Genomic DNA, 13,401 nt, shown 5'->3' with positions numbered 1-13,401 from the left:
TCACTGGGATACGTTGAAGTTATTACCACATGAAGTGACACTGGTCAGATTTCAATTCTATGGCCTGGTCAATAATGTTACAATTGGCTCGGCAACTTAGGGATTAAATTTCCCTCCTCCAGACTCGTTAACAGAACCAACATTTTTTTGGATGAGGGATGAAGAGTGTTGCATTCATTTGTATTTGCGTCTTTATGACTCAAATACAAATGAATCTCTGAACGCGCCGATACTTCCTGGGTGTCACGGGTGTGTCAGAGGTGACAGACAGTTGCCCTGAAGTTAGTTGCAGGAGATCTCTACATTTGGCATTACAGACATCTTCTTGAGACTATCTAAACAGGTTCCAGATGGTATCCGAACGGAGGAAATTAACCTCCACCGCCAAACTCAATCAATATAGTAACAACTAGTGTGGGATATATAAATCCAAACCACCACAAAGAGTAACTAAGGTTTGAAATATATTATATTTATTGGTATTCTTTAAAATTAAAGATATAAAAAAACAGTGGATAACCCATACCACAGATGTAGGGTGTTAAACCATGAATCATTACAAGAGATGTATATACATGCTACTACTTGGCAATATATTTGGGAGGTAAATGATACTGAATTGGGCCCTAATATGCATAGAGAGATATATATTTAACAGGTGAACAGATCAATCCACATCAAAAGATATACACATGCATAATAAATAAGAGCCCAGATTACCTTAAGCCAATGTTTGTATGAATGAAAGCATGGTAAACACCCACCGCTCCGACGATTGTTTCGACACCTTTTTCAAGGAGCGCTGCATATGGTGTGTGCATGTGTTCATTTATATAGGAGTGATGAGATTGAGTTAATCCCCCACAGCTGTGTGAAAGGAACTGCAGAGCCATGTGGCGCGCATGCCTGATGACTGCTTCCTATCAGGCAACTTCCTTCCACGGACGGTGACCAGCAAGCACTCGGTTGCTATGCAACGTGCGTGCCAGTGGTCACATGATCCGTGTGGGGAAGTGCCGGAAGTCAAAGACTTCCTGCATGCGCGACCTGTCTGCTAAAGCATCGGTAAGTATTATAACTACATTGGGGTGAATGAGTGAAGAGACTGAATGAATATTATCGCTGGAGAGTAAGATAAATATGTATATGAGAAAATGAGAGTATTTTATATATAACAGTACCAATGCGTGATATATATATAAGTGTACGGGTGCACATGTTTATTATACCACTAGGGACTGAGATGTATATGAGAAGGAAAAATTTATATATAACAATGACTGCTGCATACAATATGTATGAGTGTACAAATGCATGTATATACTATATGTGCGTATATATAAATCCAAGATTGTTATATCACACAGGCCATCAAGACCCAAAACAAATACCATATATAATTATCCTATGCGCCAAGCATAGCCTAAATAAACAGGTTAATTTACAAATATTAATAAACATTCTTAAAGATATATTCTTTGGACACACATAGAGTACATACCTCAACCTCACACAATTAATCTGCAACATGCCCTAACTATTGTATCTCAAACCTACAATATACATGCAAAGTAAATTTAAAAAAAATAAAAATATATATATATACAGTACAGACCAAAAGTTTGGACACACCTTTCATTTAAAGATTTTTCTGTATTTTCTTGACTATGGAAATTGTACATTCACATTGAAGGCATCAAAACTATGAATTAACACATGTGGAATTATATACTTAACAAAAAAGTGTGAAGCAACTGAAAATATGTCTTATATTCTAGGTTCTTCAAAGTAGCCACCTTTTGCTTTGATGACTGCTTTGCACACTCTTGGCATTCTCTTGATGAGCTTCAAGAAGTAATCACCGGAAATGGTCTTCCAACAATCTTGAAGGAGTTCCCAGAGATGCTTAGCAATTGTTGGCCCTTTTGTCTTCACTCTGCGGTCCAGCTCACCCCAAACCATCTCGATTGGGTTCAGGTCTGGTGACTGTGGAGGCCAGGTCATCTGGCGTAGCACCCCATCACTCTTCCTCTTGGTCAAATAGCCCTTACACAGCCTGGAGGTATGTTTGGGGTCATTGTCCTGTTGAAAAATAAATGATGGTCCAACTAAACGCAAACCGGATGGAATAGCATGCCGCTGCAAGATGCTGTGGTAGCCATGCTGGTTCAGTATGCCTTCAATTTTGAATAAATCCAAAACAGTGTCACCAGCAAAGCACCCCCACACCATCACACCTCCTCCTCCATGCTTCACAGTGGGAACCAGGCATGTAGAGTCCATCCGTTGCCGCACATCCCCCCAGCATTCCAGGACACGCTGCCTTTACCGTTCCTTATATGGCACAAGGTAAATAACATACTACGGAGCCGCTGCTCATGATTAAATAGTAATGCTACCTACTTAGCGCTACCAACTTAGTAAGATTTGTGCATCACTGTCATGTACCCTGGTGTTATCAGCATTATGCTACCTGTTTAGCGCCATCTATTCATTTGTGCATTCATGCGTCTCTGCTATATGCTCTGTTGTCTTACATTCTGTCATGTTATTATGTGTTCACATACTGAGATTGCTATCTTAATTGTTGTACTTCATACTTTGTATTCTGACATGAAGATTATTATCAGTGAAGACACAGATTGATATTATTTATGTTTGCCTTTACTTTAACTATTTATTGATTGGCAGCTCATACGTACACCTGGTTTACCTTTAATGCTGGTCCAGGGATGTTTGTCTCCTTGCAGGGTTTGACCCTGTTTCTATAGTTGTCCTACCACCTCTTTTCCTTCCCTTTGATATATTGTTATGTAACTTTTATATTTTCTAATAAAATTTGATATATTTTGGATTTAAATCCCTTTCATGTCATTTTGGGGTCTACTAATATGTGGATTGAGATATAACTTATAGGGGAGACGCGTCCCCTTTTATTTAAAGTTTCTCTCCCCCACTATAGGCTATTAATCAGTTTTTCTAGTTTTCTAGGGATTATTGACCATATATTACATGGTTAATTTGTAGTTCTTTTTTTTTTTTTCCATCCGTTCACCTTTTCTGCGTCGCACAAAGACACGGTGGTTGGAACCAAAGATCTCAAATTTGGACTCATCAGACCAAAGCACAGATTTCCACTGGTCTAATGTCCATTTCTTGTGTTCTTTAGCCCAAACAAGTCTCTTCTGCTTGTTGCCTGTCCTTAGCAGTGGTTTCCTAGCAGCTATTTTACCATGAAGGCCTGCTGCACAAAGTCTCCTCTTAACAGTTGTTGAAGAGATGTGTCTGCTGCTAGAACTCTGTGTGGCATTGACCTGGTCTCTAATCTGAGCTGCTGTTAACCTGCGATTTCTGAGGCTGGTGACTCGGATAATCTTATCCTCAGAAGCCAAGGTGACTCTTGGTCTTCCTTTCCTGGGGCGGTCCTCATGTGAGCCAGTTTCTTTGTAGCGATTGATGGTTTTTGCAACTGCACTTGGGGACACTTTCAAAGTTTTCCCAATTTTTCGGACTGACTGACCTTAATTTTTTAAAGTAATGATGTCCACTCGTTTTTCTTTACTTAACTGCTTTTTTCTTGTCATAATACAAATTTTAACAGCCTATTCAGTAGGACTATCAGCTGTGTATCCACCAGAGTTCTGCACAACACAACTGATGGTCCCAACCACATTTATAAGGCAAGAGATCTCACTTATTAAACCTGACAGGGCACACCTGTGAAGTGAAAAACATTTCCGGTGACTACGTCTTGAAGCTCATCAAGAGAATGCCAAGAGTGTGCAAAGCAGTCATCAAAGCAAAAGGTGGCCACTTTGAAGAACCTAGAATATAAGACTTATTTTCCGTTATTTCACACTTTTTTGTTAAGTATATAATTCCACATGTGTTAATTCATAGTTTTGATGCCTTCAATGTGAATGTACAATTTTCATAGTCATGAAAATACAGAAAAATCTTTAAATGAGAAGGTGTGTCCAAACTTTTGGTCTGTACTGTATAAAAAAAAAATTAAAATTATCCATTGAATGTGCCAAAACCTATTAGACCCATTATGTGAATATGGATTAACAATAAAAATTGTGTGTGTTGGGAGTGCGAAGTGTAAAACAGTTACAAAAGGAAAGTGCATAGAACAAATACAAGAATGTAAATGAAATTAGTGTGTGTGTGAATAACATTAATAAGCATACACTACTGCTAAGTCAAAAAATTGTGCAGTTATGCATATAAGCTTGTTAAGTTACTTGTGTAAGTGAATAGTGTATGTGAAAATCATAAATAATGATGCGTTATGCATTGTAAATATATTATAAGTTAATTAAGTGAACAATTAGCAATATAAAAACCCTGATGATAATGACATGGAAAGAAAAAAAACAAAAAACAAAAAAACCCTAATAAATATTGACATATGGGAAATTGGATATTGCAGAAAATAACAAACATACAATTGTATATGATAAATAATAATCCACAAAAAATAGTATCATGATTCTCTCCGTTTCTCTTTTCCTCTCTTTTATTCTTCATTCCATTCATCTCAGGTGCGGGCTCTTGCAGCAAATATTTCAGACAACTATACCGATGGAGACCATGTCATCACAGCAGAAACAGCACAGGGTGAGTATAACAACGTCACTGGATAGAAGAATAAATAATTAAAACCAATTAAAATCAAAGAAAGTAAAAAGTACACTGTGAATCTATAAGAAAGAGGCAAACCCAGATCTCCTCTAGCCCCCAAAGATACCTTGTCAATGGCTTTCACCCGCAAGAATGATGGATCAGAATTATGGAAGCATTTAAAATGTCTAGGGAGGGTCTTCAAATAATCATTGCTCTCAGCGTCCTTTGCTTTTTCAATGTCACGTATGTGTTCCCTTACCCGGATTCTAAATTCGCTAGTAGTCATACCCACATAAATCTTGTGGCATGGATATTCAGCCACATAGATTACTCCTTTTGTCGAGCACGTTAAAAACTGTCTGATGGTGAATTTTCGAGTCTTAGAGGAATTAAAAAATTCCTTGGACCTTTCAGTATTGAGACAGGCTTTACATTGCCCACAAGGACAGAATCCTTGGATTTGTTCACTAAAGAGTGATAAATTTTTTCTTGCTGGCTTGTACTCACTACGTACCAACAAATCCCTCAAGTTTCTTGACCTTTTGGCAATGATACATGGCCTGTCAGATATAATTTTGTTCAATACTGGGTCCGTTTGCAGAACGTGCCAATGTTTCTGGATAATGTTGGAAAAGTTTTTCCATTGATCATTATAAGGAGTAATCAATCTGACTTGGTCCGAGCGAATTTTCAAAGGTTTGGTAGAATAAAGAAGCTGGTTACGGTTGCTGTCTTTCGCCCGTCAATATCCCCGACGGATTTGCCTATGGCCGTACCCACGTTCTCTGAATCTTGTGTAGAGATCAGAGGCTTGTTGCTCAAAAGTCTCGTCTGATGAGCAGATTCTTCTTGCCCTCAAAAATTGTCCCACAGGGATACCACGAATGGTGGAGGGCAAATGTGAAGAATCCGCCCTAAGAATTGAGTTGGTGGCAGTAGGTTTGCGAAATATGTTTGTTTGTACCACGCCTTCAGGGGACACTGTGATGTCAATATCCAAAAAACTGACCCTATGCCTGTAGGCATATGTCAATTTAATATTAAGATCATTATTGTTAAGTTGACACATCAATTTTTGTAGGTCATCAGAGCTGCCATCCCATATGAACAGTACATCATCGATATACCTAATCCAGCTGAGGATGTTTTCACAGCCAGGTATGGGAGAGCTCTGAAAAATCTCACGCTCCCAGGCTCTAAGGAACAAATTAGCATATGAGGGGGCACAAGCCGCCCCCATTTCTGTCCCTTGTGCCTGTAGGAAGATTTCATCCCTAAACATAAAGATGTTATGTGTAAGGATGAACTCAAGTAGTACCATGATCAGGTCACTTAATTCAGTGTCCAGATTGCTATTATACAGGAACCAAGATGCAGTCTTGAGACCGTGTGTATGCATGATGGAGGTATATAGTGCCTCTACATCAGCTGTTACAAGTAACATTTGATCTTCTAAATGAAGTTGGTCTAATCGTCTCAAAGCTGCAGTTGTGTCCTGTATATACGAAGGAAGCGTGGCTACAATAGGTTTAAGATAAAAATCAATTACCCGACAAACCATTTTGCAAAGACTCCCATTGCCCGAGACAATTGGTCTGCCAGGCGGGTCATGAATGTCCTTATGTATCTTAGGGATGAGATATAAAGTAGGCATCCGAGGTTTTAATTTTTGTATATAATCAAAGAATTTTTTTGTAACAATGCCATTTTCATATGCTTGCTCCAAAATTTTAATCAATTCCAATTGAAACCTGTCAGATGGGTTATGGGAGAGTTTCTTGTAGCAATGGTGATCAGATAGCAATTTGTAGGCCTGTTTCTCATAAAGAAGGTTGGGCCAAATGACCAGATTTCCACTTTTGTCCGCGGCTTTCAACACACAATCATCCCATTTTCCAATTTCTTGGATAACCTCCCTCAATTGCCTGCTGTCATGATATCGAGGACCCCCAAATTTCAATTTTTCGATATCATGGGTTACCAATTTGACAAAAGTGTCCACCGCTGAACATGTATTGAGGTTGGGAAATTTACTGGACTTGTTCATGAGAGAAACAGGGAAATTGTTCGTTGGTTCAGCTTCCTGATCAGCCAGTGACTCAAGAATTGCCACAGCCGCTCTCTCCTCTTCAGTATCAAATATAAATCCCAGATTAGATTTTTCATAAAATCTTTTTAAAATGAGTTTTCGTGCAAACAAATGCACATCTTTTACCGCAGTGAAAATATCAAGAGACTGAGGAGGAGAGAACGTAAGACCCATTTCTAACACGTGTTCCTGCTGAGGTGTGAGTATATGAGTGGATAAATTGATTACCTTTGGTTGTTTGCAACGCTTTTGATTGTGGTTTGGTCCATCATAATCTCGAAACGTATTTTTACCACCAAATCTTGTACGAGAGGGTCGGCCATTCTGTGTTTCATGCTCAAGCCCTGAGACGGTGCTACTGGCTACGGATGAGATGGATGACGTGGAGGAATTTCTCAGCAAAATATTCTTATCATCAGCTTTCCTATATTGCCAGCGAAAAACTCTTTAATTTTCGTAATCACTAATATCCCGCTGGTATTTTTTAGATTTAGATTTGCTGATATTTTCCTCCCATTTTTCCATCTTCTTGTCCATATCAGCAAGGAATTCTTCCAGCATTTCAGCTGGAATATCTTTCAGCATTTGTTTATGTACTTGGTCCAGCTCATGATCAATCTCTCCCAGGACATTAAGATTTCTCTCATTAATAATTTCAATGAAAGTCAGTGAACAGGACGAAGCGGCTGCCTCCCATTTTTTGTTTAGCTCTGCATCCTCCAAACCAAATGTGGGAAACAGTTGAATGCGTAGCCCCCTTGGAACAATTTTTTGTTTATGATAATTGTCCAAGGAGGCTTTGGTCCACCAAATTCTTGTTTTTTTCTGGAGCAGATTTTTATATTTTTTAAAAAGTTCTTTGTGATCAACATGTGTACTATTAAAAATACCTGCGGTACCGGGTTTAAACAATTCAGATGCTTTATCTTGCCAGGACAACATCCTGGCTTTTAGGTACATGTTCCGGAACTATATCTGTTGCAAAACAGAACATCAATATTAACAATCTAAACAGGTACCGGATAGTATCCGAACGGAGGAAATTAACCTCCACCACCAAACTCAATCAATATAGTAACAACTAGTGTGGGATATATAAATCCAAACCACCACAAAGAGTAACTAAGGTTTAAAATATATTATATTTATTGGTATTCTTTAAAATTAAAGATATAAAAAAACAGTGGATAACCCATACCACAGATGTAGGGTGTTAAACCATGAATCATTACAAGAGATGTATATACATGCTACTACTTGGCAATATATTTGGGAGGTAAATGATACTGAATTGGGCCCTAATATGCATAGAGAGATATATATTTAACAGGTGAACAGATCAATCCACATCAAAAGATATACACATGCATAATAAATAAGAGCCCACATTACCTTAAGCCAATGTTTGTATGAATGAAAGCATGGTAAACACCCACCGCTCCGACGATCGTTTCGACACCTTTTTCAAGGAGCGCTGCATATGGTGTGTGCATGTGTTCATTTATATAGGAGTGATGAGATTGAGTTAATCCCCCACAGCTGTGTGAAAGGAACTGCAGAGCCATGTGGCGCGCATGCCTGATGACTGCTTCCTATCAGGCAACTTCCTTCCACGGACGGTGACCAGCAAGCACTCGGTTGCTATGCAACGTGCGTGCCAGTGGTCACATGATCCGTGTGGGGAAGTGCCGGAAGTCAAAGACTTCCTGCATGCGCGACCTGTCTGCTAAAGCATCGGTAAGTATTATAACTACATTGGGGTGAATGAGTGAAGAGACTGAATGAATATTATCGCTGGAGAGTAAGATAAATATGTATATGAGAAAATGAGAGTATTTTATATATAACAGTACCAATGCGTGATATATATATAAGTGTACGGGTGCACATGTATATTATACCACTAGGGACTGAGATGTATATGAGAAGGAAAAATTTATATATAACAATGACTGCTGCATACAATATGTATGAGTGTACAAATGCATGTATATACTATATGTGCGTATATATAAATCCAAGATTGTTATATCACACAGGCCATCAAGACCCAAAACAAATACCATATATAATTATCCTATGCGCCAAGCATAGCCTAAATAAACGGGTTAATTTACAAATATTAATAAACATTCTTAAAGATATATTCTTTGGACACACATAGAGTACATACCTCAACCTCACACAATTAATCTGCAACATGCCCTAACTATTGTATCTCAAACCTACAATATACATGCAAAGTAAATTAAAAAATAAAAAAATAAAATAAATAAATAAATAAATAAATTAAAATTATCCATTGAATGTGCCAAAACCTATTAGACCCATTATGTAAATATGGATTAACAATAAAAAATTGTGTGTGTTGGGAGTGCGAAATGTAAAACAGTTACAAAAGGAAAGTGCATAGAACAAATACAAGAATGTAAATGAAATTAGTGTGTGTGTGAATAATATTAATAAGCATACACTACTGCTAAGTCATCAGGCATGCGCGCCACATGTCTCTGCAGTTCCTTTCACACAGCTGTGGGGGATTAACTCATTCTCATCACTCCTATATAAATGAACACATGCACACACCATATGCAGCGCTCCTTGAAAAAGGTGTCGAAACGATCGTCGGAGCGGTGGGTGTTTACCATGCTTTCATTCATACAAACATTGCCTTAAGGTAATCTGGGCTCTTATTTATTATGCATGTGTATATCTTTTGATGTGGATTGATCTGTTCACCTGTTAAATATATATCTCTCTATGCATATTAGGGCCCAATTCAGTATCATTTACCTCCCAAATATATTGCCAAGTAGTAGCATGTATATACATCTCTTGTAATGATTCATGGTTTAACACCCTACATCTGTGGTATGGGTTATCCACTGTTTTTTTATATCTTTAATTTTAAAGAATACCAATAAATATAATATATTTTAAACCTTAGTTACTCTTTGTGGTGGTTTGGATTTATATATCCCACACTAGTTGTTACTATCTTCTTGAGACTGTCTCTAGGACCAATGCTGTGTTTCAGAGGGAGTTGCCGGCGATATTCATTACTCCTAGTGAAGTCTTCAGTAAGAGCAGTAACTCCTCCTTTCTGGTGTTTGAGGACATGTGCACATTTTTCTGGAGTCGTCTAAAAGCTAAGAAATTTCCCCTGTTTGTCATTCCTTTTTGTCTGTAGAGTTCAGTGGAGATTGACTAGTGCTCCTCTCCTCCCTTCCCTACCCTTAGTCTAACGCCAGGGAAAGGGGGAAACAGCAAAAAGGCAATGGTAGTTACCAGACAGGATGTCAAGGAACATGCACAACAGGACGCAGCGGGCCCCTTTTTGTTAGAAGGAGGTAACACAGGTGCAGAATGAAGATAACGATAAAGTAGGGACTCGCAAAATCGTGGGGACCCTTGACGGGGATTGCGACCTTACGTATTTTGGCCAAAATATTAACTAATACCTCATATGATATTTTTGCACTTTTTTATCTGACAGGACACAGCCAGGCCCATTAATGGTGACCTTGTGAATTAGGGGCTGGCACCTCTGTGATACACGGATAGGGTGCCGGGCATCCAACCTAATCGAATAGTAGGGGCGTCTAATAGGATGCTGGCTAGGCACGATGCCACATGTATGTGACCTGCACCCTATTCCAAGTTTCATCTGTGTGCAGTTTTAGTGCTAGGCAATCAGGATGAGAGGATGAGAGTGATTGTTCATTAGCATTCTGCACCTGTGTTACCTCCTTCTAACAAAAGGGGGCCTGCTGCGTCCTGTTCTGCATTTTCCTTGACATCATGGCTGGTAACTACCACTGCCTTTTCCTGTTTTCTAATTTGATTTTGGAATTTTTAAAAAAATCTGTTTACTGTTCTGGCTGGGCTCTTTGTTTTTAACGCCAGGGAAAAACAGGGCCAGGAACACTATTGGTTAAGAGCCAATATAGGGTCGATATTTGAGGCAGGGTGACACTAGACCAAACTAGGAGGTCTCCACTCCCCCCTTTCCCTAGTGTCTGGGCTCCCTTTCCCTCTTCCCTCTGTGTTGCACTAAGTCTTTCCCACACCTTGCGTGACATTATCACCGGCCGAGCACATTTTGAAAGGAGAAAAAAAAAGTAGAAAACTGACACTTTGGTTTTTTTTTTTCTCTGTGTGTTTTTGGGCATGGACCTTTTTTTTTCTCTTTCTCCCTTGGTATGGGTTCAGTTGCAGAGCTCGCAGAGCGGCTGCACATGCTGTCGCTGGAGGTGAATGATGTCCGCGGTGAGGTACAGCAGCAGCATCAGCGGTTACAGGTCGCCAATGTGGGGGTCTCTGCAGGTAGGCCTGTCCAGCCTAAACCCAAAGTTTCCCTCCTAGACAGGTTTTCAGGAGGTAGGGACAATTTGTTTGTATTCAAGGAGGCATGCAAACTGTATTTCAAACTTCATCCTTACTTCTCCGGAAATGAGGAGCAACAGGTTTGAATTGTGATCGCTGTACTGCAGAGAGATCCTCAGACGTGGGGGTTTTCTTTACCGCAGGACTCGGTCTTGGCCCTCATCTATGATGACCCTTACCGAGTCTCCTTGGCTGAGTTTAGGCTATATAGCCTTCTGCAGGGGAATCGGTCAGTAGAAACGTACAGTTCGGAATTCCGTAGATGGGCAACGGATTCCAAATGGAATGACTCAGCCCTTAGAAGTCAATTTTGTGAGGGGCTTACTGAAAGGTTGAAAGATGCCTTGGCATTATATGAAACCCCTCAGTCCTTGGAGGCTGCCATGTCGTTGGCCATACATCTTGATAGACGACTTCAGGATAGACAGGTGAGACCACCTTCTCCGTGGCCTTCTTGTCGGGGTTGTGTACCTCTGTCGGGGGGAGCAGTCTGGGGTGAACCAGTACTGGGGGAGGTGTAGGAACCCATGCAGTTAGGGGGTGTCTCTGCATTATACATCTCCCTGGAGATTCGCAAGATAAAAGGTGTATGTTTTTGTTGTGGGAAAAAAGGACATTTTGATGGGACCTGTCCTTCAATTCCTAAACAAAAGGAGACTCGATTAACTCTTGGTAGTCTGGAGTTAGATAAACAAGTGGTGCATTTGAGGCCAAACTGCAGTTCCCGCTTTGTCCTGACAGCAGAGGTGGTGCTAAACCGACAAAAATTTCTGTGTTTGTTGACAGCGGAGCCGGAGTCAGCATGCTTGATGCTGAGTTTGTGAAGACTCATGGTCTTGCTTGCTGTACTTTAGATAAACCTATTTCCATTTTTGCCATCGACTCGGCGCCACTTGCACAGAAAGCATTTACTCAGATTGTACATAATGTAAAACTGAGGGTGGGGTCAGTTCATCGTGAAATTATTCCTTGCTATGTCCTGGACAATCTTCCTACACCGATTGTTTTGGGTATTCCGTGGCTTGTTAAGCATAAGCCATTGGTGGACTGGCAAGCGGGGAAATTATTGAATAGGGAGATTACTGCCATGCAAATTGTTTAGATATTTCCCTTGCTACTGTCTCTACAGAAATATTACCTGCTTTTCTGTCTGGTTTTGAGGATGTTTTTTCTGAGAGGGGGAGTCAGGATTTTCCTCCTCATCGTGTTTAAAACTGTCCTATTACCTGACCCCCGGTGCTAAACTACCGAAATACAGACTGTATAATCTTTCTGGCCCTGAGAGATAAGTCATGAAGGATTTCATTGTGGAGAGTCTGAAGAAGGGACAGGAATCCTCTGATTCCTGATTTGTTCAGCCAGGTTGTGGGAGCTTAGGTATTCTCCAAGTTGGATCTAAGGGGAGCCTACAATCTGGTTAGAGTCAGAGAAGGGGACGAATGGAGTTTGGTTATGTCTTTTGGTTTGACTAATGCACCTGCGGTATTCCAGCATTTCATAAATGATATTTTTAATTGTTTGGTGGGGCGGTTTGTGGTGGTCTATCTGGACGATATTTTGGTTTACTCACCAGATTTTGAAACTTATCGGGGGCATGTTAAGCAGGTTCTTCAGATATTAAGGGACAACAAACTTTATGCCAAACTGGAAAAATGTGTTTTTGCTGTTCAGGTGGTGCAGTTTTTGGGGTACTTGTTGTCGTCTTCAGGTTTTCAGATGGATCCGGAGAAGATCCGTGCAGTCCTTGATTGGGAACGTCCCGAGAACCTGAGGGCTTTACTAATTTTTACTGGAAATTCATCCAAAATTACTCTGTAATTGTGAAACCCCTTACTGACATGACTAAGAAGGGGTTTGATTTTTCCAAATGGTCGGATGCCTCAGTCCAGGTTTTTTCTTCTTTAAAGAACTGTACCTATACTCAGTCAACCCGATGTTTCCCAACCCTTTATGTGGATGTTGGTGCGTCGGATTTCGGGATTGGGGCTGTGTTGTCTCAGGGTCCGTCCCCTGGTAAATGGCGTCCATGTGCCTTCTTTTCTAAAAAAATTGTCTTCGGCTTAGAGAAATTATGACGTGGGTAATAGGGAACTTTTGGCGATCAAATTGGCGTTCGAAGAATGGCGACATTGGTTGGAGGGGGCTGTCCATCCTGTTACTGTTATTACTGACCATAAGACCCTGTCATATCTCCAGTCAGCTAAACATCTCAAACCTAGGCAAGTCAGATGGTCCCTGTTTTTTAACTAGGTTCAATTTTGATGTCACTTTTCATCCACGGGTCAAAAATGTCAAGA

Source organism: Phyllobates terribilis, unplaced genomic scaffold (assembly GCF_046119375.1).
Source record: "Phyllobates terribilis strain yellow unplaced genomic scaffold, ASM4611937v1 Scaffold_3__8_contigs__length_932513732, whole genome shotgun sequence".
NCBI classification, from domain to species: domain Eukaryota; kingdom Metazoa; phylum Chordata; class Amphibia; order Anura; family Dendrobatidae; genus Phyllobates; species Phyllobates terribilis.
Note: the sequence above shows the minus strand (reverse complement) of the source record.